Raw genomic sequence first — 26,420 nt, forward strand, 5'->3', positions numbered from 1 at the left:
CCTGGACAAAATTGTTGATGCTTATTTTTTAAATTAAGTTCTCTGTGTATCATTTTCATTGTGACCAAATATTCCATGTATGTATCTGGAATATTTTCTGTTCACCAGGGATGTGACCCAGCTGGATTACTGGGACGGATAAAGCTGGCAGCTTCAATAATATTCTTGAACAAAATAACAATATTTTTGTAGAAATGTGGGGAGGAAGGAAGAGGTAAAGGCAGAAGTGCAACATATTAGGCGGGATTAAAACTGATGGTTTGGGGATTGTGAGCAATTTTATGTAGAACAGCAGCTTCATATATTAGTCAGTTCCATATCCAGGTCTAGGTTCTGCTTGCCAGTTTCTGGGTAAATAACATAAATGGGGAGAGCAGCAGTTTGTTAAATCATGAAGTGGCACATTTAAAATTGTATTTTTGGAGGCTTAGAAAACTAGCCTGTGGAACTCACTGACTCAAAGTGGTGTTTGAGGTCTGGAGTTCAGCAAGATTCAAAAAGGAAAAATAAGACGACAGAGCTGTTTCAAAAAGAAGTAGGCAACCAAGATCTCCAGAAGGAGAACAGCAAATAAGGAAAAGTCAGGAACAAACCTTTGCCCCCCAGATTACTCTCTTGTAACTCTTTAAAAGAGTTTCTTTCCCTGAAGCAGCTGGTACAAGGGGCTGGTGGAGAGTTGATGCTGAAGTGGATTGATTGTGGGTTCAGTTTTTATGTCTGTGTGTGTCTGGCACATTCCGTTTACATTCTAATAAGCGTTATTTGACCTTGTATTTCTTGTGAATTTTGTTTTGGAATTCAGAATGGTCAAGCTGGTTTGAATAACAATCTACAATTATTTCCTTCCTTTTTTTCATCACAGAGTCAATCTAAATAATTTTGGAACTTTGATGATGTGGTGGGGTTCTTCCACTCCCTTTACCCCATGATTTTTCCTTTTAACTTTGTACTGACAGGTTGTGATTGGGACCAAAGTTGGAAATTCCAGCAAACTGGGCTGTTTGTGTGGGTGTGAGGGACAGTTTCCTGACTAGAAGCAGAAGTCCTAGATATGCCATCTTGACCTTTTCTATGAAATTTCTAGCTTATTTTTTGCTGTGTTGATGTTTGGTATGAATCTGCATTTGGGGACTTTCCAATCTGAAGTCTGAATTTTCTGAAACTTGTCTGGCTGCTGGAGAGGCAGCATGACGTAAGGCTATGAGTTAAGACCGTGAAGGGGGTAGTTCTTACCACTAACTGTATTTGCCATCTTGAGCAAGCTGTCCATTTTTATGCAAAATGAAGATTCTGATGCTTTCTGTGGGGATTTGAGATCTGTTGATGTAAAATGCAATGGAAGTGAAACTATTAGAAAGAACAGGACTATTCTTTTTAACAACTTTGTGTAAAATGTGCATCACAAGTCATCTGTGTGGTCGATGAGTCCTAAGCTTTCCTAACTTGCTCTAAGCCTGGAACTGTTATTCATAACTCCCCTGCTAATAGCAATAGGCATTCTGCCTATAGGCATCCTGTTCGCATGGAAGCATCCTCGAGGTTCAGTCTGGCAGTTTTTTGTTGAGTGTCAGTTCTTCCCTTTCATCTCTGCGTGTGCGTGTCTCAAAATTGCAAGTGAAATCTGGAGTTCGATAGGGATAATAATAAGGTACGTGAGGGAAATAAGGGGTACAGCCCGATAAAGCTGTTTTCACTTGTTTTTAAAGGCAGTCACTAAATCAGGTTTAGGCCACAGAGGAAAGAAACGATTACAAATCTGCACTGCTGTCTGGAGGTGGCATGGTTTAGTGAACAGTGTGGTGAATAGAAGCTAAACTTGAAGCTAGATCTTTTTTTCTTGTTCTACCACCAATCAGTAGCGCAGCATCTAGCAGATGACTCCCTCTTCTGTACAGTTATTTCTATTCCACCATTTTACCCAGTTAAACAAGGTTTGAGGAGTGAGGGATAATCCTGTGTAGTACATCTTAATCAACACATGTAATGCACATATAATAACAAAGTTATGCTGCATGTATCTGTGCACAGAGGAATTCATCATCTAGTCTGTCATCCTCAGACATTTCCACAGCAGTAAGTACAACTACTTAGGAGTTTAACTAAACAGTCTGCTCTCCCAAGCTACATTCGATGGGGTTAATCTTTCTGTCTTTCAAACAAGCAGAAAACCCTGCTGGAGAGTCATGTGTGTTCTGAACTAGCTTGAGAATCTGGGCGGCGGTGTTCTTATTTATTTAGGGGGTCTTTATACGGCTTCTTTAGAAGAAAACATCTATGCTTAAGAACTTGGTAGCAAGTGGAATGTAATTTCTGAAATGCAGCTTGCAACTGTCTGCAATCATGCAGGCTAATAAAGATATTCTGTTCGGTGTTGGCTTCATGGTGGGTTTTTTCTTAGTTTAAAATGAACTACAGGATTTCTTTAAAAATAAAAAATAATTGGAATGAAGCTGTTTTGTCATTGTTTGAAATGATAAGTAAATGTAAAAATTTGCATGTAACAATGCGGCTGTTACATTCTAGCATGTCTCTAGAGAAGTAGGGGGGAAAAAAAAGTAAAACTGAGAGAAGGGATTACAAAAATACATTTGTGTTATGCAGACTCATGTCTAAACAGTGCGTGCGAAGTGAAACAGGACTAGAGCTTTCCATTTAGAATAGAAGGAAAATGCAGGCCAGAGAACTTTGTCTGAAGGTGCTAGGTTCTCCCTTTGAGCCTAGGTTAATTCATATGCATTGCTCCTGCTGCAAGAGCGTGTGAGAGAATTGTGGCTGGCACTCGGGAGTCGCCATCTGCATTGTAAGTCCAGCTGTGAGTGGGGACCTACATGGTGAAAATGTGGTTTGATTGTACAGCATAGAAGAGACCAACATCTTCAAAGCTGTAGTAGGTGACTATCGCAAGGTGCGAGAGCAGAGATGGAACCCAGTTTTAGGTTGAGCTGTGTGTAGCTTAGATCTAGCAAGTTCTGTGTTTGATTTGCAACTCCCTCAAAGGCAGTGGCCTACTCAAATATAAAGGATTTGGGAGGGCACCACATTACTAATCTCTAAGCTGCCTTACTGTACAAGCAGCCCGTGCGTGGCAAGCAGGTTCCCTCAACAGCAAAGGAGCTGCAAGGTAGAGGGGTTTAGAGTCCAAGATGAAGCGAGCTCTGTATGGTACTCAGAGGTATACTCCTATCATGAGTGGGCACAAGTTAAAATAGCTGCTTTGGGTACCTCTGAGGGTGGTGAAGAAGCAAGGAGAGGCATTTCTACTGGGTAGAGATATACACCGATGTCTGTGCTGCTGCAACTCTATTGTTTTTCTTTTTTGCCTGAGCCAGCTAAGTGGCTGCATCTGGTGTGCCTGTCTGTGCTATGATTGCACACTTCTGACCACGCTATAGATGCATCCTACAAACCTCACGAGACTAATGAAGCATTCAAATCTGTTGAGGTCATAATCTGCCATCCAGTGTTGCACTGAACTAAGTGTACACCAAATTTAGCTGAGTTTAGGGACTACGTTATAAGTTGCTGCAAAAGAACATAACTCCATTAGCAGTACAGTGTTTTCCCCTTTATTTGTTTCTCTCCACGGTTCCTTGCTCTTTATGCTTCCAGAGACTGATGCTTAGACTGTTGTGTTGGTTTACCTGTTTATTGCTGTAGGGAGGCACAATTCACTGGTGTTTGCCAAATCATGGAAACTTGTATCCCTGTTTAAAAAGGAAGAAATAGTTCAGTGGGAAAAAAATGCCAGCCATGTTGTTGTTGTTGGTTTTTTTTTTCTTCTCCTTGAATGAATTCCAAAAGTTCTTACGCTGAATAAAACATTTCTGCTGTGACCTTTGCTCTGGGGACTAGATTTAGATCCTAAGGACCTTGCAGTTATTTTTCCGTTCCCTCTTGGAAACCAGCACTTTTTTATATGAAAGGGAGCTGCTTCACTGAAATTTACTGTGTGCCCTCTCCCACTGATAAAGATCTGTAGGATACATTAGAATATTTAGGTTCCTGCAACGTTCTGAGTCAGAATTCCAGTGTAACTTGGATCAGAATCTGACTTCAGAATGCTGCCTCTGTTTTAACAGCAATGATACAGCTCAAATCCTGCAATGCTGCTATTCCAGGCATCAAAAAGCAGAAACAGACATAACTCCACTGGCGCACAGGACTGAAAGGACCACCTGAACATATGGGAGATTACATGGTAAATGTTTAGTCCAGAAGCATTTGCAAAATATGCACTCCAAGTTTTTTAGACAACACAGGCCATGGTCACTTCTCAAAATGTTAGAGCAAGCTTTAACTTTGCCTACAGGATCAAAATCCATCAGAGCTAAATTGGTTCTAGTGTGTTCCTGTGGTGGATCAGAGCACTGGTGGATTCCCAGTGGTCTTCATTTCTATTTATCCTGTCTTCCTGCTTAGTTTTTGAAGTTAGTACCTGTGGAATTGGTAGGTTTATGAGGCTTCAGAAATGTACATGTAAATGTTTTTGTTTCTTTTTCTCATGGCTGAAGTGGTGGTTCTTAATGTTCCTTGTAGTTCCTGGAAATCAGAGGGTGAACTTTGCATACTAACATTTCCTTCTTGGTTGAAGACAGGGATATGAAGTGGATGGGTTGGGGTGGCTTTCAGGAAGAAGGGTGGAAGTTTTACTCTTTTGAAGATGATACTTCCCAAATGAAAGCTGTATTTTAATGCAATGAAAGCTATATTATAATTACTTAGTCTGCTACCTTTCCCACTCCAGTTACGCAAATAAAAAGAAACGTGGTCTTATGGTTAAGAGGTTGTGGATACCGCAGATTAATTTAATTCCTCATTTTACTGCAGATTTTCTCTCTCTTTTTAGGTGAGTTGTATAGTTTTGGATATAAATTCCCCATTCATCAAGCGTGAATGATATTTTTGATTTGTGTTTCTTGAAGATTTAAGCTCGCTAGAGCAGTTATTTTGTGCGTGTGTTACTCTTAGTGCTTTACCTAGTTTACTAAAGCTGTGATCTAATTGAAGCCTTCAGGGTACTGCAGAGAACCGGGTGACTTTTTTGGTTGAACAGTTTATTTGCTTATTATTATTTCTTCTTCTTCTAATAAGAGATAAATAGTCAAAAGAAATTTCTGTGTAATTCAAATGAAACATCTTAAATCAATTAAAGAATGTGATGCAACTGGGATGGGACAGACTTTTTCGTTACTACAGGGGAAATTTCTTGGAACACCGCTGCAAAATGTGAGCATAAGCTCTGCGTTGTCTGTAGCTGGCTGTCTTTATGGTTTTACTGTGTAGAGGCTCTTGAGTCCTCGGCTGTCTTTGAGCTGATGGAATGAGGTCATTTAGCTCAGATGCTTTCAGAATCTGAGATCCTGGGTTCAAGTCCTCCTACTGTTAACCTAAACTCTTCCTAATTGTCCTGTAAAGAATCTAATGTGTTTTGTTACCACCTTTTATTTATTGCGATTGTTACTGGGGCAGCGGCTGTAGTGATGAATGGGATTTGAGTGAACTGCTGGGTTTTGTGGAATATTACCTTGGGTCGAGACATGCACTAACCAGTGGGTGGAGGCATGGGGCCAGATCTGCAGCTGGGTCAGCAGTGCTACATTGACTTGCACCAGCTGAGCACTTGGCACAGTGGTTTCTGTAGATGGTGAACTATGGTATTGGTTAGCTGAAAACATTTAGGCTTTTATTATTATTATTTTTAAAGAAAAACCCCAAAGCATGAACACAGCTTGCACACTTGTTAGCATCTCTATAAAGAAGCAGAAGAGACTGGATTACATTCTTGTGCCATAGGGGTCCATCCCTTCAATGTGGAAATGGGGCGGCATGGATAGAGATTTTCTTCCCTGCTGATACTCATGCCCTACCTGCTGTATAGATAAACAGGACTGAACTCTCCCAGGCTGGCTGGCTGGCACATTTCGCAAGCACTAAAACTCGCTTTAGGAAAGAGCTGTTGCCAGGCTTAAACATTCTGACTATGCCCCTATAGTGTCCATGCTGTTGTCTTAAAGTGCTCTGTGTGAGATGTCCACATTAATAGGACTGGGCTTTATGTCTTCTTGTGTTCTGCCCCCCCCCCCCCCCGCCCCCTTCCCTCTCCCTAAAAAAGGCAAAAGGGCATATAGATTATCTTTCATTTTGAAGCATCTGGCTTGAAATAAGTGCAGACTTCTGGGTATCCTGTGTGGGGTTTTTGGGTTTTTTTTTGTTTGGTTGGTTTGGTTTTTTTTTTCCCCTCTTCTTTTAATCTCAGCCATCTAAAACTGACTTTATCCCTCCCATCTCCCTTTCAGGCTGATCCCAAAACCCATTGGGTAACACAAGGATATTTCCTAATGCTTAGAGGCAGAACAGAATGAATGCAGAGGCCTGGATCAAATTCCTACTGACACTGAGTTACCCTGTCACTTTAAACAAGTCACATAACACCATGCCTCAGTTTCTCCCTTAACGCAAAGTGTTAGCAATTACCTAGCTGTGGAAAGAGGTTTCAGATCTTTGAAGAGTTTTTGGTTTTATTTTTCATGTTTCTACTGCAAGGAGGATTTCATCTACATGGCACAGTTGGATTGTTCTTCTACTCTATTCTCCGTGCTCCTTGTAAGCCGGCCAAGGTAGAATAAATGTCTCAAATCTATTGCTTCTGTGGGGTGAAACTAGGAGCCACAGATCGACGCAGCCCTCCTCTGCTCCCCTCGTGCTCCAATCCCCCCTTCCAAGCCTCCAAAACCCACAATGATCTCTTCTCTTGTCCTAGGGAGTCAAAGTCCTTTGTTCACTGCTAAACCCTGCTCTCCTGCAAAGAGCTGCTGTTGTGCCATCTGTCTCTTTATGAATTTTTTAGTAGACTGGATGTTTGTGGGGAGTCAGTAACTTAAAGTGCACTATCCTCGCCATTTGACAAGTGGCTCTCTTCATGTGTAATTTGTTTGTTTGTTTCTTTTTTTCCCCCCTCTTTTAGGTAAAAAGAAAATTTCTTTACTAGTTTGCTGTCCAAAGCATCTTGAAATCTTTGATTCGTACGATCACTTAAAGCTTGTAAATGGAGTAAACTGGAGACTAATTTGTGTCACTTAATCTTTTTTTTTTTTTTAATGTTGACAGACAACAGATTTTCCAGCAAGCTACTGAGTCAAACGAAGCTTAAAGATCTTTTTGAGTGTGCTAGAAAAATGAAGAATGGACTTGTGGTTAAGGAACTAGTTTGAATTGTGGAAGTCCTGGGTTCTGCTCCTTTCTCTCCATTCCAGACTCCCTGTATTTTTCTAGCCATTCATGTAGTCTCTGTTTAACAGTAAACCAAGTAGAAGTGTGTGCTTTTCTAGCTTTCACTGATAACACAAAGATACATATGCTGAAAATTGATGTGTGGAAATACGATGGCGATGTGGAAAACTGTTGCCATTAAGGTGGAGATTGTTTTGGAGTGATTTTAAAAAGTTATTCTCCCCCCAGACTGTTAGTTGCTGTTGCTGGGGCTGAAGGTGTTACTGCTTCTGAAACTAAGCAAAAAAATAAATGAGTGCAAATCGCTGCTGATTTCAAGCGCAGATTTATTAGGAAGCTGACAGAACTGGAACCTCGTTTCCACTAGCTTTTTGTACATGTGTGCTCCTAGCCATGTGCTGTCACTGTGCAACTGCAGCCATTTTGTCCTGAGCACCTCACCTGAGCCCTCTGAATGGAGCGCTTGCCTTTTTGGATATGTTAGAGGGGGAAAATGTAATGGGCGGGAGTGTTAACCAGTATTGATTACTTTAGTTCCACTAAGCCTGTACCTGGCATAGGTAGCACATAGTTCCGGTTTCAGAACTGCAAGGGGAGCATGGTTAAGTCTGAGCAAGGACATATTATATAATTTAAAGAAATAAAATCGGACTATTGCTACTGTGGCCTGGAAGCCTTAAGAAACTAAGTCCAATGAAGACAAGACCCAAAGGATTTTAGCAATTCTGCATAAATCAGATAAGCTTCCATGATGCTTTAGTGCAGTTTGGACAGCAAGCATGGATGAATTCCGATCTTGTTAGATTAGTTGTGCTTTAGCTGAGATAAAAAACATTGGTGCTGGCTGGCTGAATCCTGACTGAGCAATGCAAAGTTTTGAGCAAAGTTCAAGCATAGTGTGGAAAAATCCGTGTCCCCTTTTAAATTGAAGCTTTGTCCCTGCAATAAGGAGAATTTGATCCAGTTTGTGTTGTGTTCTCGTAAACGGCAAGTGAGGAGGTTAAATGGTTGCACAGCCAGCTGATAACAAGGGGTCTCAGAAGGACAGATGAGATAGCAGTGTAAGGAGCCATTAGAATCAATGAGTTTGGTAGTAGTGGACAGGGGAATGGAATAAAAGTTTCCCATGAACTAAAGCGCCTCTGGGAATAGAAGCTGAGGATAAATTCACTATGCAAACAGCACAAAAGAAACTGTGGGCATGTAGAGCAATAGTGTGTGACATGGGATCTCCACAACTCAACTTGTTGAAAATGGGTCTGCGTTTTCCTGGATCCATCTGCACTCATCATTGAAAATGCCAATATTTCAGAGTATTTGCATCCTAATGAAAGCATCCCCTGTGTATTTATGACCTAAAATACTCTTCCTTACCACGTTTGCACTCCTCTCGGCCTCTGTCTAGACCTGGTTTTATGGACTTGTCACTTCATCTGCCCTAACCTTTTTTGTTATGGCCTCTTGCTTTCCTTTTGAACCTTTTATTTCTGTCCGTCCTTTCCTTGTGTGTTTCTTTCACCATCTGTTTCTGGTGGGATCTCATATATTTTCTACCCTGTAAACATCCCAGGATTTCAGCCTCTCTGAAACGAGTGCTTCGCATCTGAAGAAGGCCTCCCAATTCGTGTGTAGTGTTTCCTGCTTTTCAGATAGGGTATGAAATAATTTGTCCCGCTCAGAACATCACCTGAAGTCCTCGTAAAAGGAAGACAAGGTTGAGATCGAAAGTATATAATGTATATCTGAAACTTAAGTCAGTTGAAGATGGGCTCATAATTTTAAAGATATTAAGAGCTTACATGACTCGCTCAGGATCACGTAGGAGACGTGGTTTGTGACACAGTGAGGAGTGGTATCCAAGTCTTACGTGTCCCAGGCTGGATCATGTAAGCGTGTCCTGGAACAGCATTTCCTTTCTGCAAGTGTAATTCATATTCCCATCTTTCTCTCTGATTTGGATCACTAAAGCGCTGCTGTCATCCAACCTATCTTTTTTTTCCCCCTTCCTTTTTTTCCTTTCCTCTCCGTCTCCTCTTCTCTGCTAATTTCCTTCACAAATAAATGCTTATTTCTCCATGGGCGTTCCATTTATAACTCCATGTTTGGTGGCTTTTCCTTCAAGTGGAGTCCATTGAGCTTGTAAATTGTATTGGATCAGTGAGCCTATAATGAGGCTTCTAAGTCCAAACAGTGCAAGTCTGCTGGGATTTTATTGTTCATAAAGCTTCTTCCCTGGGGAGTGATAGAGCCATTAGGTGTGTGCTGTGTTTAATATTTGGTCATGACAGGAAGCAATAATTTTCTATCTTTTACTGTGGCTCCCGAGTTGTTTTTAAGCAGTCAGCTTATTTGAGTCTTGGTGACTGTGAGCTCATTAGGCAAAACGAGTTGCTCTTTCCTACATGGGTTTGTATCTTTCCTACAAAGGCTATTTCAAGAAAACAAAATAAAATGAAGTGGCAACCGATTGCCCTGTGGTGGCTTTTAATCACCTGCCCCTCTCATGAACTCCCAAGCGCTGTCACACCTGACAGGAGATGGCATAAAGCTGATTTCACCAGATGATGGCATTTCATATGCTGAAGGGATTTTTTTATTTATTCCAGCAGAGAACAACCACCAGGGCTCCTATTTGTATGGTATGTTATGGGTTTGGGGATTTGTCCTGTGCAAATCCACATCAAAACTTCCTTTAATTTCAGTGGAAGCAGGAGCAAGGTTGTATTCAAGTATTCTGGAAGTGGTTATATATATTTCAGCAGAAAAAAACTTAAAAGCAACTAAAAATTTTGAGTGCCTCCACATTTTTTCTGAGGTCCAACTATGAGCTGTTTTCAAAAGGTTCCATTTCCAGATGGCACTACATGTAGTAAAAACATTTTCATTGGGATAATTAAAAAAATGAAAATCAGATTTTTAATCTGCAGTTAAAATGTATTTTCGGAGGGGGACGGGTGGACACGGGACACGACGATGACCAACATACCAGAAAAGAAGGACTGTAAAACAGTCTGCTTTTCCAGAAAAGACTTGCAATTTAGGAAAGAAAACTTTACATTTTTCTACCAGTTTTTTTGCAGCCCTTACCCTTGCTCTCGGAAGATCAAGCTCTATATTATTATTTTAAATTGGGTGTCTAAAGCCACTTGATAATTCTCCAAGTACACATGCACTTTTATTCCTTCAGTATTTAAACCTGAGCTTTGTCCCACATTTAACCAGTGTACTGTTTTTGAACCAAGTGTTGTCCAACAGCGTTGTGTTTTTTCTTGGTACCTTTCAGGAGATGTGTGGGGTAGAAACACCATCTAGGACTGTCAGTCCAGCATCAGCCTGACAGACACCCTGTTTTTCTTATTTTTTCCAGTGGGAAGCTTTCTGTGGGCTGTAGGAAATAGCAGTGCAGTAGTTTACACAGATTCTCCTTCCACTGTTGCACTGCACCCAAGGTACCAACACAGGGTAGCCTGCAGCTGGGAAGAGGAGTAAAGCTGTTGGTGACCATACACATGTGCCCATCAGGTTAGGCTCTGTTACAATCATGTATGAAAGTCGTTCCACTGTCCATGAGCAGCTGTTCTCAGGGAAATTAATGCAGTTTGGAGAGAGTTTTATATAGGGCATAGCGTCTTACCAATCAGTAAGCAGAACTCCAAGGTAAGGTTTTTGGTAAGATGAATATTTCTCCAAGGAGAAGAGAAATAGAATAGGATGAGAAATTTTAACTGACTTTAGAAAATCAGCAGTCCAATGTCCTCTTTTTGACCTGTGTTATTTAAGCTTTTTTTTCCTCTGTTTATTGAAGATCCTTTAGCAAACTCTAGGAATTGCCCCAACCCATTCCTATCCTAGATTTCCCACTGAAGCAAGAGGGAACGAAAAGACTGAGTTAGAGGAAGTCCAGTGAAATCAGAAGATCAGTGAAATCAGCACATACAACTCCTCCATTTCAGCTCTTCCCCTAAGCCTGCATCAATTCAAAAAGAGGTCATGTAGAGGAAAGCGTAAATTTGGGGCAACAGGCTATATAAAATCAGGCTCTGAATGCTACAGCTTTATAAATTCAGTGTTCATGGATCAGACTGGGGAGCTGGCCTTCTGTGGTCCTACCTCAGAGGCATACAGCTGTTATAAACCCAGCACTTTGTGTTAACAAAATATACTCTAGTGGAAGGGATGGAAATTAGGATGTTTGAAGTCCATTTCTAGCCTTCCCCTTCCTGTGGCCTGCAGAGGAACTTGGACAAGTCACTTCTCACTTAACCTACCTTGATGTGCCTCGTTAAATTGCAAGACCTTTGAAATGGGGACTGTTTGGCAAGCAATATGGGATACGGGAGGAGGAGAGTGAGCGCTAGGTGATTCTGTAGTACTAATCATGATGGCCATTTAAGCAATATTGATGGTGTCTGTCAGCAATGGAAGATGTTTTGAGTATGCTGACAGCTAGTTGAGGCGGAGCAGAGTCAGTCCACACAGGCTGACCTCTTTCTGAAAAGAACATTCTTGCTCACATGTTTAGACACTGTGATGTCAGTTTAATACACACAGTTAAGTACCAATTAATTTATTTTTGAAAAAGTAGCCCGGTGATTGAGCTGGAAGAGTCTGGGTTATAGAAGCTTTGCAGCTCAAAGTGTGGTAACTTCATACCCACATGCCCTGGGGCAATTAAGTGAGCAAAGTGGCTCCAGCTCTGCAGCCCGTGGAGTGTTGAGGCCTTTTGCCTCTGCTCAGTTTTTGGCATGAAGGCAGAAAATTCTGCTCCGTGGATTTTTCATCCCTCTAAAGAAAAAAAGAGTAGAGTAACTTCTCACTGGAAATGTGAATCCCAAGCAAACTAAAATGATATCATCAATTACCACAAATCCTTTCAGGATTCAGGCTCTGTAGCCTGATAGGAATTTGTTCCTCTGGTAGTCTTTCCCTTTTATTCTCAGTGCTTCCCTCAAAGAACTAGTCAACTTTCTCCACAGGATGTGCCATCCAGTTCTGCCTGCTTCTTAGGCTTTCCATTGTGGCTGCTGACTGCACCACCAAGCTGTTTTTTTGTTTTTTGTTTTTTTTTTCCTGATTATTGTAGGTGTTCAGTTGCTCTAGTTAGGTCTGTTCCTTTGCTCCAGGGGAAAAGTTTTCCACTACCATATTTTCCCGCTGGGTCCTTGTCTTGATCTTTGCAGCTCTGTGCAAGAGGCTTGTATCAGAAAGGAAAGAAATAATTGCCTCGCTCTTATGGCTCTGTACCCAAGAGCTATGTTGCAAAAGCATGACCGCACAAGGTACGTTTGCATTAGCCAGATACACACGAGTTCTTTTTCAAAATGCCAAAACTTAGAGGGAGATCATTGAGTGTTTGAAAAGAGGTGGCATAGGGAGGGTAATTACAGAGGCGTTTAAAGCAGTTGAAAGCCAGTACGCAGCAAACAGATGAAATTAGCTGATGGCATAAAGAAATTAGACTTGAAGCCGAGAGTGTTGATGCCAATACAAATTGGATTTAATTATTTTTGAAGAGATGCGGTTAGGTTTTCTTATGCAACATTGATAAAAAGCTATTTCAGCAAATGGGTCCCGATTCAGCAAAGCAATTAGCACTTGATATTATTTAGCATCAACATCAAGAAGCATGTACATAAATACCTTGTTGAAACTAGGTCCTAAAAAGAAAAATGAAACGGCTAAGATTCCCGCATGGGCTTCTGATTTGTTTCACATCTGCAAACTTTCCATAAGAAACTACAGTTCTTGAAATTCCCTTTTTTGAAAAGGTGAAACTTAGGATTCTCATGTTCACATGAATCTAAAACAAAAAGTGCTGGTTTGGACGAGAGGTAAAGCTGAAGAGGTCTGCCTCCTTCATACATACTGTTTATCTTGTGGATCTATCTTAAGTTTTTATTCTGGACAGCTTTAAATGATTCTTGAATTTAGAGCTACTAGAAATTTCACTGGGTCTTCAACCCAGATTGTGCTAGATACTAATTTGGAGTACGAGTGAATACTTGAATAATGATGTTTTTCCAAATCTCTACTCTCATTAGGAACATGGGTGCTCAGTACCTTGAAGAAAAATAATGATGACTTTTAAGGTTGAATCTATGCCAGTATAAATCATCTACTTGATGTTGACAAAATATCTGGTCAGTCAAAATTCCTCTGCTAAAGAGGGGAGAAAAAGTATACAGTGTTGTGTCAGTGTCACTTGTTGACATAGAACCTCAAAAAAAATACCCTCTGGGACGTTTTGGTTAAAGGGGTTGGTTTTCTGGTTTTTGTTTTTGTGTTTTTTTTTTTTTTCTTTTCCTTCCCCTTTATCTCAAGCATTTCCCAGCATTCCTTCAGGGACATCTGGTTCTCTCATTTTCTAGCTTTCTTCGGTGCCTTCAAAAAGTATCACTGTCAGTTTCTTTATATTTAGCCAAACAACACAAGCCGGACAGTAGCCCTGCCTGATAACTTGCCTGAAATATAGTTGCCCTTCAGATGTAGTGACCTTAACCGTTTCTGTGATGGGCAATGTGACTGTGTTCCCCTTTATTTTCTTCTGTAGCTTCGGGGGCTTTTTGCAGGCAAAATTTATCATTGTGTTATATATGAAGATACGTGAAGTTCTGTCTTTTTCTGCACTCGTACATTGGATGGCTATTTTGCTCCGCTTGAGAGCAGTGCTTTAGCAAGAGAAAAAGCAGACAACATATAAACGCTCTCTATTTGCACAGATCAAAGCTGATTTTAGAGCAGCATGGATTCTGATTCCTTGGCCTAATGTGAATTGTCATGCAGCTAAGAGAGTTCATGTCAGCTAAGGCTTGCCTGTAACACTTGTGGATATATATTGGGCATAGATTGGGAGCATCCTCTTGATGGTTTACTTGCAATGTGGGGAAATGGTACTTCTGGTCAAGAGAACTAGGCTTTAAGGTTTGGTAAGGAATTCTGTACTGGACTAGGAGTCTTGACGGGAAGATTAGGACCTGATAATAGGTCAGGCTCAGCTGGAGGCTGGGGAAGAGGCAAGAAGCAGCTTGAATGAGCAGGTAAAAATGGGGATGGGGCAAGGTACACGCTGACACGTTGGGGAGGAATTATAATTAAGGATTGTACTATATATGTCAAAAAGGATTTAAAGTAGAGTTATTTCTTTAATCTTAATTCTAGCGTTTTCTAGCTTCTGAATGAGTTTTTATGAGCTCCGTAATATTCCTGTACTTCAGATCTCTGGCATGTGAAAGACTTCCCATTAACATTACTGTAAGCTGCAGGTGTGGGTGAAGTTTTATCTTCCTGCAAGCTTTAATATGAGTGTTTAATAAAAAAAAAAATCCCCTGTATCTTTCATGTATATTATTTTTCTATGTATAAGAAATCTAGAGGTGTTTCATGAGCTGTTCTGGGACAGCGTCAATATTGGCGAAGAGCAGTACAGGATAGTTGTTAACATACTAGTTCTACACAGCTGTACAAAATAGCCTGCAGCACAGCCGTGATCATACCCATGTATAATACCTATAGGATTTTAACAGACTACCAAGATTTTGCTCAGCTTAACCCTACACGAATTGAGGCTCTCTGTTGTCGTCTTCTCCTCCCCCCCCCCCCCGATACATCATCTCAGGTACACCCTGCATATCTGTAGCAGCCCTGAACAGCAAAGTTAAAGCTGAAGTCATTGGAGAGACAACTTGATTTGAGTTGCAGCCCTTCCCCTCTAAGACATAGATCTGAACTTGAAAAATTAACTCAGTCTGTTTCTCCCTGCAGCTGCTTCTAGCCCACACTGCAAGCACTAAATATAAGTCTGCAGAATGGAACATGATTGGCAGCTACCTCTTCTAGCAGTGGAGGCCCCAAGAAGGATGGTGTGCAGATAATGAATTGGTGTCTTTATCCCAGGAGACTGAGCATTGCAATGCAGTACCCACTCTATTCTACTGTCACCCGTGGTGTATCATATCCCCTAGATACAAAGGGAACTTCAGGTCTTAGTGTCATAAATCTAAGTTTTCAGTCTTAAGCATGCTTCTCCCCTTGCCCCCGAAGATCTGTGTAAAATGTTTCATCTTCCTCTGAAATGGTATCGGTTCCTTTCCGACTGCAGTGTGTTAGCAGCACATCCTTTATCTGTGTGCAGACCCACCGTAGAGCACTGTGAGCATTGTCCCTTTCTTGCATTTCTTAGAGCAGAAACATGCCTTTCTTATGACTTGGCACGGCTGCAGATATCTTTATTGAATTTTCTATCATTTGGGTGAGGAAAAGGGAGCTGGCTCTCTTATGCTCAGTGTCTCTTTTTGTCACTGACTTAGGCTGTCGTCTTGTGCAAGTTAGTTTTCCTCTTGAGGAATTTTCAAAAGCACAGGTGGTCATATTCTCACCGCTGCCTTGACACCATCCGTTACCTGGTGCCAGAATGATATTGGAAACAATGTCGTCTTGTCTGTGTGAACTCTGCGCTTAATTCTGTCTTCTGCAAAAAGGGCCCAATGTGTAGAAACTTATTTAATGGAGAATTAGTCTAGAGACAACTGCAGTGCGCTGTGTTGCAGGAACATTTGGGAATGCACTACTTAAAAGGAGAGAGAGCGTAGTTAGTATGTGGCAAAAAAATTAAGATCCAGCTCTTATGTTGCGAGTCCTTTGCAGTTCATTGGCAGTATTAAAAGCCTTAAACTGGGCTCTTGCTTATGTTAATTTTAAGATCTCTTTTAGGCTCCTGATATGTTAAGCCTGTCCAGGACAACTGACCTGTTTTCTTGTGTTTCAGTCATTCCTTCTCTATCCTTTCTGTTTAGATTGGAAGCTCTGCAACGCAGGGGTTTTTGTACTATGACTTTGTACAGTGCCTAATGGATTGGAGTCCTGCTCTAGACTGAGTCTCTAGCCACTCCTAAAACTAATGCGATCATTTCAGCTAGCACCTAATAGAGATTGCTACCATCCATTGCGATGTGTTTGTTTATTAAGTGAACTTAATGGAAAAGGTCTCCTTTCTCTCCGTGCCACAGTTGTTTGAACCAATGTGATATATCATAAAGTAATTCATAAACTAACTGAATAACCATTTAAATCTTCTCAGTAATTCTTTTAAAAATGGGTTTCCAGAATTCTTCATAACTTTTCTCCTAATTGGCAGAACATTTTGGTATGTTCTGTCACTTGTTGAAACTGTCTTTAAAAATGAGAAGGTTTTCTTTATAAAACCTTGTTCTACCCCCAGCACGCTCTTGCAAAATTCTGATTTTTTCACCAAGAAAAAGTAGTCTCAGATTCAAAATTAGGGATAACTGAAGCTGCATTAAATCCTTCATGAAAATTATTCTACTCGTATGCCCCAAATAATAACTGCTAGTGATAGGGTCTCTTATTTCTAGACTGCTGGTTCTAATTGATGTTATTTGATCTAATCTGTTTGCTGGTCATTCAGTGGCAAATGAAACATGAGATGGCTTTCTGAGGGCCTGTGTGAAAAATAATTTACTACCATCACAGTGTCACTGAAGAACTACTGGTTGTGGATGAAAATCCTGTTAAGTTCTATGCAAATACAAAAACTGGCTTTTAGTCAATTTTTGTTTGGACCAAGGTTCGTATCCCACAATATTTGCTGTAAATGGCAGTAAACTTGTTTCCGTGCTCTCAAGGTCAGAAGAGGACCAGGTGGTATACCTGTATGGTCTCCTGCAGTCAGGGACTCCCCTCACGTTAGGACTAGTGGCTCTGTATTACTGCAACGATCCGTATGGAAAACTTTCGACTAGCATATTATCCACCTAGAAGTCCAGCAATTATAAAAAGCTCCTCCCTTATCCCGTTGAAAATTTTGTATGTTGTATAGTCTCATCTCTCTCCTAAGCCATGTTTTCTCCTGGAGTTTACTATTGTTTTGTCAGCCCACCCATCACAAAGCAGAGGTCACCTCAACATGACCTTTTGCTGGTACAAGGAGGCTGCTAAATAATTCACGTGGCCAACTTGATTTCGGGGTCCACATTTGTTTTTTCCACTCTCCTAATCAAGATGCTCATTTAATTCTATTCCAGCACCTGTTCAGCAATTAACACCCTACAATTTGCATCTTACCCTGACATTTGCTATCTTTCCAATTAGTTTTTATATCAGTATAATTAGGTAGGGTTATTACAGTGCATCAAGCAGGGTCGAGGATATTCCCAAGCCTTTAAGCTCTTTCCCAGATTTGTTTAGGGAAGCCACTAAGGGTAAACGGTTGATTAGGATCACTGTTTTTCTTCTTCATTCAGATCAGGCGAAAACTGTTTCCCCATGTGGCTCATGAAAGATCAGGGAAATATGTCAGTCTGTAAGAACCAATATTATGTAGTTCATGACTTTTGGGGTGAATTTACAGGGGATTATAAGTAAGGGTCAGGCTATGTAGCCACTTGCAGTAGCATTCATGAGGGGACATTATGCTCTTGCTTTATATTAAGCTAAGCAAATTGCAACAATGATTTTAATTCCTAAAATAAATTTTTGGAGTTAACGTGGGTGGAGGACAAATCAAAATTAGAGGGCAACCTGACCATATTGAACACTTAGCTTAATTGGTAAAGACTATGGGAGTGAAATGACTATTCTTAACACCTTTTAATTTAAATTTCACAGAAGGAAGGTCTTGCTGTTCAGCTGTGATTGGTTTGGATTGTAGGGTCTCTGAGTCAAAAATTGTCTTGCAGCCAATGTATATAGAGTGTCTAGCACAGTGGACCTTCCTAATCCTACTGTACTGCCAATAGTAAAAGAGATGGTCCCTTGCTGATACTGTTGATTTTTATTTTTTTATATATATATATATTTTTTTCCCCCCATCAATATACAGTGCTGACATAAGGGAGGCTTATGTGTATGCAGGGGAAGTGGGACACTAGGAGGTGCGATCTATAGTATGGATTGGAGGGGAGAAGATTTTTCTGATCTCGCACCACTTGGCTCTGCATGGTACCTCTTTCTTGCCTTTGGTTTGAAATTATCTCCCTCCAACCCCCCAGTTCCCCTGCATCTCTCCTAATTCTGTAGGTGCATACAAAGACTGTATTGTCAAGAGGCGATATTGCCCTCGGCGAGACTGCAGTAAGGACAAGTACACGATTGTAGGAAGATCACATCTTGCTGGGTAAAGTGAAGAGGTGGATGAAAAAAACCAAAAACAAACACCAAAACCCAACCCCCTACACTTCATGTCTGGTGTATTGCTCCTGAATCTGGTTGTTATTCTGAGCCTTTCTGCAATACATCTTAATGATACTCTCTAGACCTTGGCGGGGACGGATACTGGGAGCCCAAAGGAGGAATCAGCCCACTCAAATTCCCCAGCCTGGAAAAGCTGGGGAGAAGCACAGATCTCATGTGCTGTATTGGTACAGGCAGAGCTACAAGCAGTTCTAATGTTTTCAAGTACACAATAGATTTACCCTTGCTCAGTTTAATATTATATATTGTAATGAGCTTCATCTCTCCCCACTGTGTCTTTTTTTTTTTTTTTTTTAATCTCCAATTGCTTTATGTGGGGATAGCTGAACAGGCTTAGAAAAATATAGGGTGGATATGTCTTGGGAAATTGAGGCAACAAGGAAGAAGTGGAATGGGAAAGGAGGCTGGGGATGGAAAAGAAACCTGGGGAGATGAGGTTGATTAATGGGAATGATCAGATCCAGAATAAGAAAACAAGACCAGTGATCAGACAAGCAAGAGTTTTGAATGTAAAATCTCTTTTGTGTGTGTGGGATCTCAGTCTTAGCTGTTTTCTCCAACTAATCTTTAAAGTTATATTTCTGGCGGCTTTTCATGATATCAAATCCTTAGGAATGAGTTTCCATGACCGATCGGTAAGAAATTAAATTCCGAAGTCTCTAAGAGGGTTTCCATAGGGCTGCAAAAACCCCGCAAAATTCTGTGGAAGTGCTATTTTTTTTAACCCCCCTCCTCCCCAAAGAATTAAGAGTGTCTGCTTTCCTTGGATGTTGTGCACATGTGTGTGTGCAAAATACACAATTAAATCAAACCCCCATACTAGAAATTTTAAAATCTGGTAATATTTGATTTGGGCTGAAAAACCAAGACTTTCAGCCTTTGGTTTTTACTGTGGTGGCTTCCTGGTGTTTCTAAAACAGAAAAGTGGAAAAATGAGGCTGAAGAAGTCAATAAGGAGTTGGAATAATTGCACTAAGGATTTCCCTTTTGAAATTCTTTCTTAAACCATAGATAAGAAGGAAAGGCCTGAAGTACAGGTGGAATGAGTAAATATACCAATCAAATAAAGGCTCTCAGATTGGAGTATCCTGACTCTGGGGAAAGGACTGGGTAGAGATCTAAACCATGCAGGAGTCAAAAAGCAGTGGTGCTTTTTTGTCATTTTGGTGACACGAGACAACACGAAGGGGGAAAGCTGAACCGCTGGCTTGTGAACCTTTCCCCTTTTCTGAAGCCTGTGTGGGGCTTCAGTTACATTTCCAGGTTTGTCTGTGTTAGGATTTGCTGCGGGGTGGAGGGAAGGGGGGAAATCTCGAGAGGTTGTGTGATGGAGTGGGAGGAAAGGGTTAGGTTTAAAGAAGGCAAAGCAGAACACCGAGATACTGTAATTCACTCCCTCTGCTGGTGCAACGGAACCAGCCTCTGCTAATTGCCTCAGTTCATTGCTCTTCTCGGTCTATATCTGAGAGCAGAACCTGATCTAAAAATCAAGGTCGCAAAGCATTCCCTTTTATTTCTGTGAACATGGTACGAGGCTGTACTCGTAGAATTTACCTCCTAAAAATACTAGAGCTACAAAGGAGGAGAGCAGAAAAGAGAAGGAACAGAGTTTTGTGAGGGTCAAAACTCAACTTGGGGAGAAGAACAGAATCCACAGAAGCTGCCTTGGTGAAGTGCTCTGCCCAGCAGACTTGACTGCCTTCTGCTGTGAGCAGGCAAAGCAAATGCTTACCTGTGGTGGCAGGAACTATGGTGTGTCTTATTTTCAAGCTTTTGTCTTGGCCAGTAACCTGGTTCTTCAACTGAGCTCCCTCAATGCGAATAAGCCTCTTCCTAAATTAAGTGCTATACCTAATGGCTGTTAATGTGCTTAGAGAAATGTGAAAGGACAATTCGTATAAGCCCGATTAAAAAGGGGGAAGAGTCTATATCAAGGAGATTTCCTGTCCGATTTTTCAAACTCACAGGCTTCAGCTGGATGCTTATCTAAGCTAAACCCTGAGCAGTGTGAAGCTTTACCCCTGATGCTCACCTCTGTATCTCGTGTTAAAATCTGGAGTCTCATGTACTTGGTAGGTGGGTGGGGGAGAGAGTAAACAAATAGTTCAGTTCAAAATGGTAACCATATCCTGTATTGTGTAGGATAATGTCATTATCTGATCACCTTGTCTGCACTGAAATATCACACTTCATCTTTTCCGCTTAATAGATTTCACCTTGGAATGCAAATACACTTTGTCAATCTGGTTAATATAGTGCCTGGTTACTCTGGGCCGGGAAGAGAGTTTCTTAACATGCATCAGAAATCACTTAGAGTGCTAAAAGGCTAGCAGCTTCTAATTGAATGGCAAGGAGATCATCTCAAGCTGTTTATAGTGGCATCAGGAAAGGTTTTGATTTGTATGCGTTTGACAGCATTGCGAAGGGCTGAATCTTACTGTTGCGGGTTGCACGCTGTTTCTTAACCAGCACATGAAAACTTTCTCTGCTTATGGATCAAGGTCTTGAACGTTAAAAAGTTAAGCTTTAGCTCCCTATCACTGTTGAGACTGAGATCTTCTGTGTTGCCTAAGAGTTTATAATGGAAATTATAATCCAAATCTAATAGTGGTCTTGGAAAAATTTGCCTAAGGACAGCAGTTGATCTTACGGAAATTGCTGACTCTTAAGAACTTTTGAAAATGAAGCCATTTCTAGCCTGTTGCTTTTGAATTTTGAGAAATCTGCTCTAAATTATCATCCTTTATCTAATGGTACATAACACTAGTGACCTCTTTTCAGGGGAGAGAATGAAGTCAGTCTGAAGAATCTTTTGTCAGTGTCCAAAGAGAAAATTTAACCTATAGTGTTTAGAATGTGCTTACGGTGTATTTCTCTTTGAATCCTCAGTTTTGGGGCTGCTTTGTCAATGGAATCAGACTGACAAAGGTTAGGTCTTTTCCATCTCGATTAGGTCATCCAGTCCTCTCCCTAGTGTGGCCCTGCTAAGGAATCTCTTGCTGTATTTTATTAATATATTCCCCTGCTGTAACTTGGTGCGTTGCTTCCCCGAAGGCAGGTGTCCAACATTAATGGGAGTTACATTCACTAGCAGAGGGACGTATTAGAACCTGGGTGTGCTGTCTGTAGGAATGGAAGAAGAAGATAGAAATGAATTAAGTAAATGAATAATAATATTAATGATGTTTGCTAAATCTCTCATCTAGTGCACTAGCCAGTGTAATTGCTTTAGTGCTTTGTGTGAAAGCCAGCAGGCTGATTGAGAAATAGAAACAAAATTATTCCCCTCCCTTTTTCCCAAACAAGAAGATAGCCATTAATAAGGGCTCTTTGTTTCCTAAAAATCTAAAAATAGGAGCATGATGTGTGAGCAGGCAAGATTTGTATATCTAATCAGTACTAGCAACACTGCCAACTGTATCAAATTTCCTCTAGTTTTGAGGGATCTCTCTGAGCTTTTGCAGTTGTGCTAACAGAAAGGAAGTTTCTCTGTATATATGTATAAATATTTGTGTGTGTGAGAACCTGCAGTGATCAGTTTGACCTGTTTTTTCAACCCCCAATTTATCAACACGTTATTAAATTGAAATGATGTGAAACTCTGCAAATCCTTTTTTAATCTTTAAAAGCAAATTTGGGGGGGGGGGAATAAAGGCTTACATTTTAAAAGCTGAAACCAAAGTTTAAAAAAAACAAGACCGAAATCCTTCAGGTTAGGTAATGTCAGCAGGGTTCTCAATTTATCAGGGTTCTCAATCAAGGGTTCTCAGCAGAGTTCTCAATTTCTCCTCCTTTATATCTTTTTGGATGAGTTCAGTGATTGCAAGCTGTCACGTAAAAAGGAGTTGGCTGCTGTTTGGAACTAAATTAATTTGTAAGATGAAAGGTCATGCAAAATATTTGGGAATTTTGGAGGCACTGAAGCTGAACTTGGTTGGCACTGGGAGCAGCTGTTTGGCTTGTTGGATTTCCTCCACTCGGTGGCTGCTGTGTAATTTTTTGGGGTGGGGGGGACTGGGATGGAAAAGGAGGAACCTGGTGAGTGTTTTGCTGCCTGGAGCAGGTGACCAAATTGATTAGTTGCTACTGTGTTCTGTTCAAGGAGGGGTCAGGGAAGAAAATGTGTGTGGGGAGGGGGGCCAGGCTCTGCCTGGTTGCATTTTAACACCTTCTCTGCTAAGCAGGAGGCCAGCTTGGGGTGCTAAATTCCTGTCTGTGGCTGTCTGTGAAATAAATCTGTGTGTTGTGTAGTCCCAAGCTGTCAGCAATGGTTTGCACTGATGGACTCTGAAAGAGGTTTCCTCTCCGTTCGTGGAGTAGTCAGCAGCCGCTAGGGAGCTGTCTTTAGCTCATATTTCAGAGTTAGCTCATTAGACCAATAACAGCAGACACTCACTTTTTTTTCCTTCAAGAATTCGTCAAGTCGGACTATATTTATAGAGCTATGGCTAGACAATAATAATATTACATCTCCTTTTACCTGTTGTAATGGCCTGGTGAGCTGGATGGTACGTGGTTTTTTCACAGAGACTAGCTTTCCCATTTGGTTATTATTCCTGCATGCTGTGCCCCCCCTTTTCCCCATGGTGCTCTCTCTGTCTTACAGGGAGTTTGTGCAGGATTGCCAGATTCTTTGTGTCTTCTCAGGGTCTGGGCTTGGCCTTCTATTTTGAACACTCGCTCATAAGGGGGTCCTGTCTGACTTTTTTTCTTCTTCCCCTTTGCACTGATAACTGACTATGTTGAACGGGTTGTCTCATTTGTATTTCTCCTTCTGAACCTTTCTCTACGCCCCACTCCCACCTAGTTGTGTAGTGCCAGTAACATACCGTGTTGGTTCCCAGCAGCCTTCTTGTGATTCATGAAACAGTGCCAGTAAGAACTGCTGAGCTGAGCTCTTTTTTAGTTCCCCCTGTGAAGCTGCTGTTTGGCCTCTTTTTGCACAAGTTTTCTTGACCAGTTGTTCTGCTTTAAAATGCTTCTAGTGTCAGCTTCTGTCTTTTGCTCTCAGCGCTAAGGTGGCTGCAAGCACAGAGGTACTTTATAGGAATCATTATGCAGAAACATTAAACTATCACTCTGGCCATTAGTAAAATCCATTCTGTGGGATGTGGCCATGTTCTCTGAAGAGATGAGACAGTCCTGGTAACTTCAGTGCAGAAGACAGAATAACTGAAGGAGTATAAGCCAGAAACTCTGGAGTTGTAATCTTAATATCCGATACAATTTCCCTTTCTGGCCACAACCAAGTCATTTAATGTCTTTGCTTCAATTTCAGTAGTCAGTTTTGACTATTTTCAGTTGGAAGCCTTCAGTTAGCTTCCATAACTAACTAAGAGGAAGAAAATTGTGGAAGAAAACTGTGAAAGAAAAATAATGCCAAAGTTCATCTTTTTCAATTACAACTTTAATTTATGGAAAATGACTTGCAGCTTTTCAGCCTGATTTAGGTATTAATAAATAGACCCTTCTTAGCCTGTCTTGTTATCATATGATATTTCAGATTGTTAAACCAGAACAGTAATATCAGGCCTTAAAGTTGGAGCGAGCAGTAAAGAAAGTCTGTGGAAATGTGTTGTTTGATGGTATTTTGGACTTGCAAGCTACTTTGGTGAGCAGGTAGGATTGCTGTAGCCCATCTGTTGTGACAGGGAAGGCAGGATATGATTTTAGAAGGAAGGATGTGAATGCACTGTGACCTCCCACTGTAAAATGTCATCACCCAATACAAGGCTGTGGCTGGGAAGCAGGGGGATGTATATCAGGGCTGGTTCAGACCACGTACTTCAGCAGTGTCTGCTGTCAGACCTTGGTGCTCTGTAGTTCCATTCCAAAGGACAAATGACTCAATCTGCCCATTGTTCCCAGATAGTGACATCTGATGTGTTTAGGCCTGGAATAGAGAGAGGAAAGTTGGAAATAACAGGGTCCCGTAGGAAGGAGTGTCCTGCGGGTGAGTCACAAGTCTGGAGCTTGGGAGACCTCATTCAGGTCCCTGTCACTACGGTGGTATTCAAAAAGGCTGACTCCTGGTAGGTAAGAATCTTTCAGCGGGTGAGTCAATGCAGCTATTTTAGTTAGCTCCGGGCTGCTGCATCACCTCTCCCAGAAGCCTGTCTGTCTCTGCTGCCTGCAGCACAGGATGCCTGTACCCTTTCTTTCTGTTTTAGGTGGTTTATGTCTCATTGGTGAAATGGAGGACAGTTATACTCACCTAGCTTACTAACTATACGTATTCTTGACTGGAAGATGTTTAGATACAGAAGTATTAAATAGATCTGGGGGCGGGGGGAACTAGAGGTAAATATCTGTTTAGATAGAAGGCTATAGTGTTGGAAATTCTGTGGTGCCTTTGTCCCTTTTGAGCATGGAGGAAAATCCTGCATGGAGAAAACCCCTGAACTGAGCTAATAAGAGTTTTAATTTTTCTTGATCAAAGTACTCTCCCAGCTTTGGATCTCAGCCTAAAATTTGTATTTCCTCTATACAGGAAGTATTCCCAATAGGACTTAAGGACAACTGATGTCTAAATTTCTTTTACGAGAGTAACGTAACTGTAAATAAGCTTAAAAAAATTTTAATGCAATGTCAAGTCGGTCAGGAGAATAAGGTAGTGGTGGCTATTCCTTACCAAACAGAAGATATGGCTTCCCTTGCTGTCCCTGTGTCTCCTTACTTGCTCTTGCTTAGGTCCTAAAGGGAAGTGGGTTTGTATCCGATGCTGTAGCTGTGACTCCTGGAACACTGTAAAACTGACACCAGAACTCATTCACATCATTCACCTATCACGATAGCTCCTCAGTTTTGTGTCCTCCTTTGCTCTTCCATGAGGGGCATCTTGGCTACTGGCAAAAATGTGAGTTAGTGTGTACTTCAGTGGAGGCACCAGTGGTGAGTTGGCATTTTGAGCTCATTCCCTGTAGCAGCAGTTGAATGAACAAGTCCAACACAGTGATATCTGGCAAAAAGCACTGGCAAACTGAGTATTAATTAAACAGCTGATAAAGTTTCATTTGGTTAATTTTCCCTGCAATAAAACACTAATTATATCAAAATGAGAACATTTCTGAGCGTTGCAGCAGAATGGGATTGAAATGACCGTGATTGCACTTAGTGCAAAACCACCCAGTCCTGCCACATGCTGCCACACCGAACAGAACAGAGGGACGATGTTTTCAGAGCCAAAGTATGAAGGCCAATTCAACAGAAAGACGAAGTGGTGTTTCTTGATGGTTAAATCTTTCATTGAATCTTTTTGTTTTCAGTAAACAGCTTAGCATCTCTATACTTAGGCTGAGATAAGGAAACTTCCACTCAAATGCGTGATAATGGGGGTAATTAGAAATGGTTGGAAGTTGGTTGGTACTTTGCGTTTGTAACTATTAATTTTCAGACTTTTTGTGCAGTTTGCCTCTCTTAGCAAGAAGCTCTTGAAATTTGGAAGTGTATTTTCAATTATTGGAAGGAAAAAACCCAACATTTTTTCCTGCCAATAAATGCCTAGAAGAAGATGAGCAATTGCACTGCAATACTTCTTGAGGTCAAAATACTCCCTGGAAGGAGCATAACTAATAATGGAGATAACTGTATTATGATTGTTTCAGATTTTTTTTTTTTTTTTGGTAGAAAATTTGAAAAGGGTTTGGGGATCCGGAGACAAAAGCAAAGATAAATTTGCAGGACATGAAGAAGTAGGATTGATTAGCAGTATTTCTCCAATGAATTTAATTAGTATCTTTTGTAGTATTAAAAATACTTTTCAGTTAATTTTTTCATTACCAGCTTACCATTTTGATGGTTGTGTGCTAATTTCAGGACATCTTTCTTAATTAAGAACCACTTTTTTTTACAACTTTTGAATTGGGTTAATGGATTTTGCTTTTGAAAGTGTAAAATGGCCAGCTTCACAGTGTCAAAATTAATCTGTGATTAGGACTTTGATCTGTGTGTTTGGAATGTATGTCTGTAGAATATGAGACCAT

General features: G+C 40.9%; 1 protein-coding gene across 3 annotated transcripts in view; it reads left to right on the plus strand.

The window, feature by feature from the left end:
• The window catches only part of EBF2 (EBF transcription factor 2), a 145,983-nt gene that overhangs the window by 11,462 nt on the left and 108,101 nt on the right, over positions 1 to 26,420 (plus strand). The gene's annotated exons all lie outside the window — the stretch shown is intronic.

This window comes from Nipponia nippon, unplaced genomic scaffold (genome assembly GCF_047370975.1).
Source record: "Nipponia nippon isolate SJK-2023a ecotype South Korea unplaced genomic scaffold, ASM4737097v1 scaffold_27, whole genome shotgun sequence".
Taxonomy (NCBI): Eukaryota; Metazoa; Chordata; class Aves; order Pelecaniformes; family Threskiornithidae; genus Nipponia; species Nipponia nippon.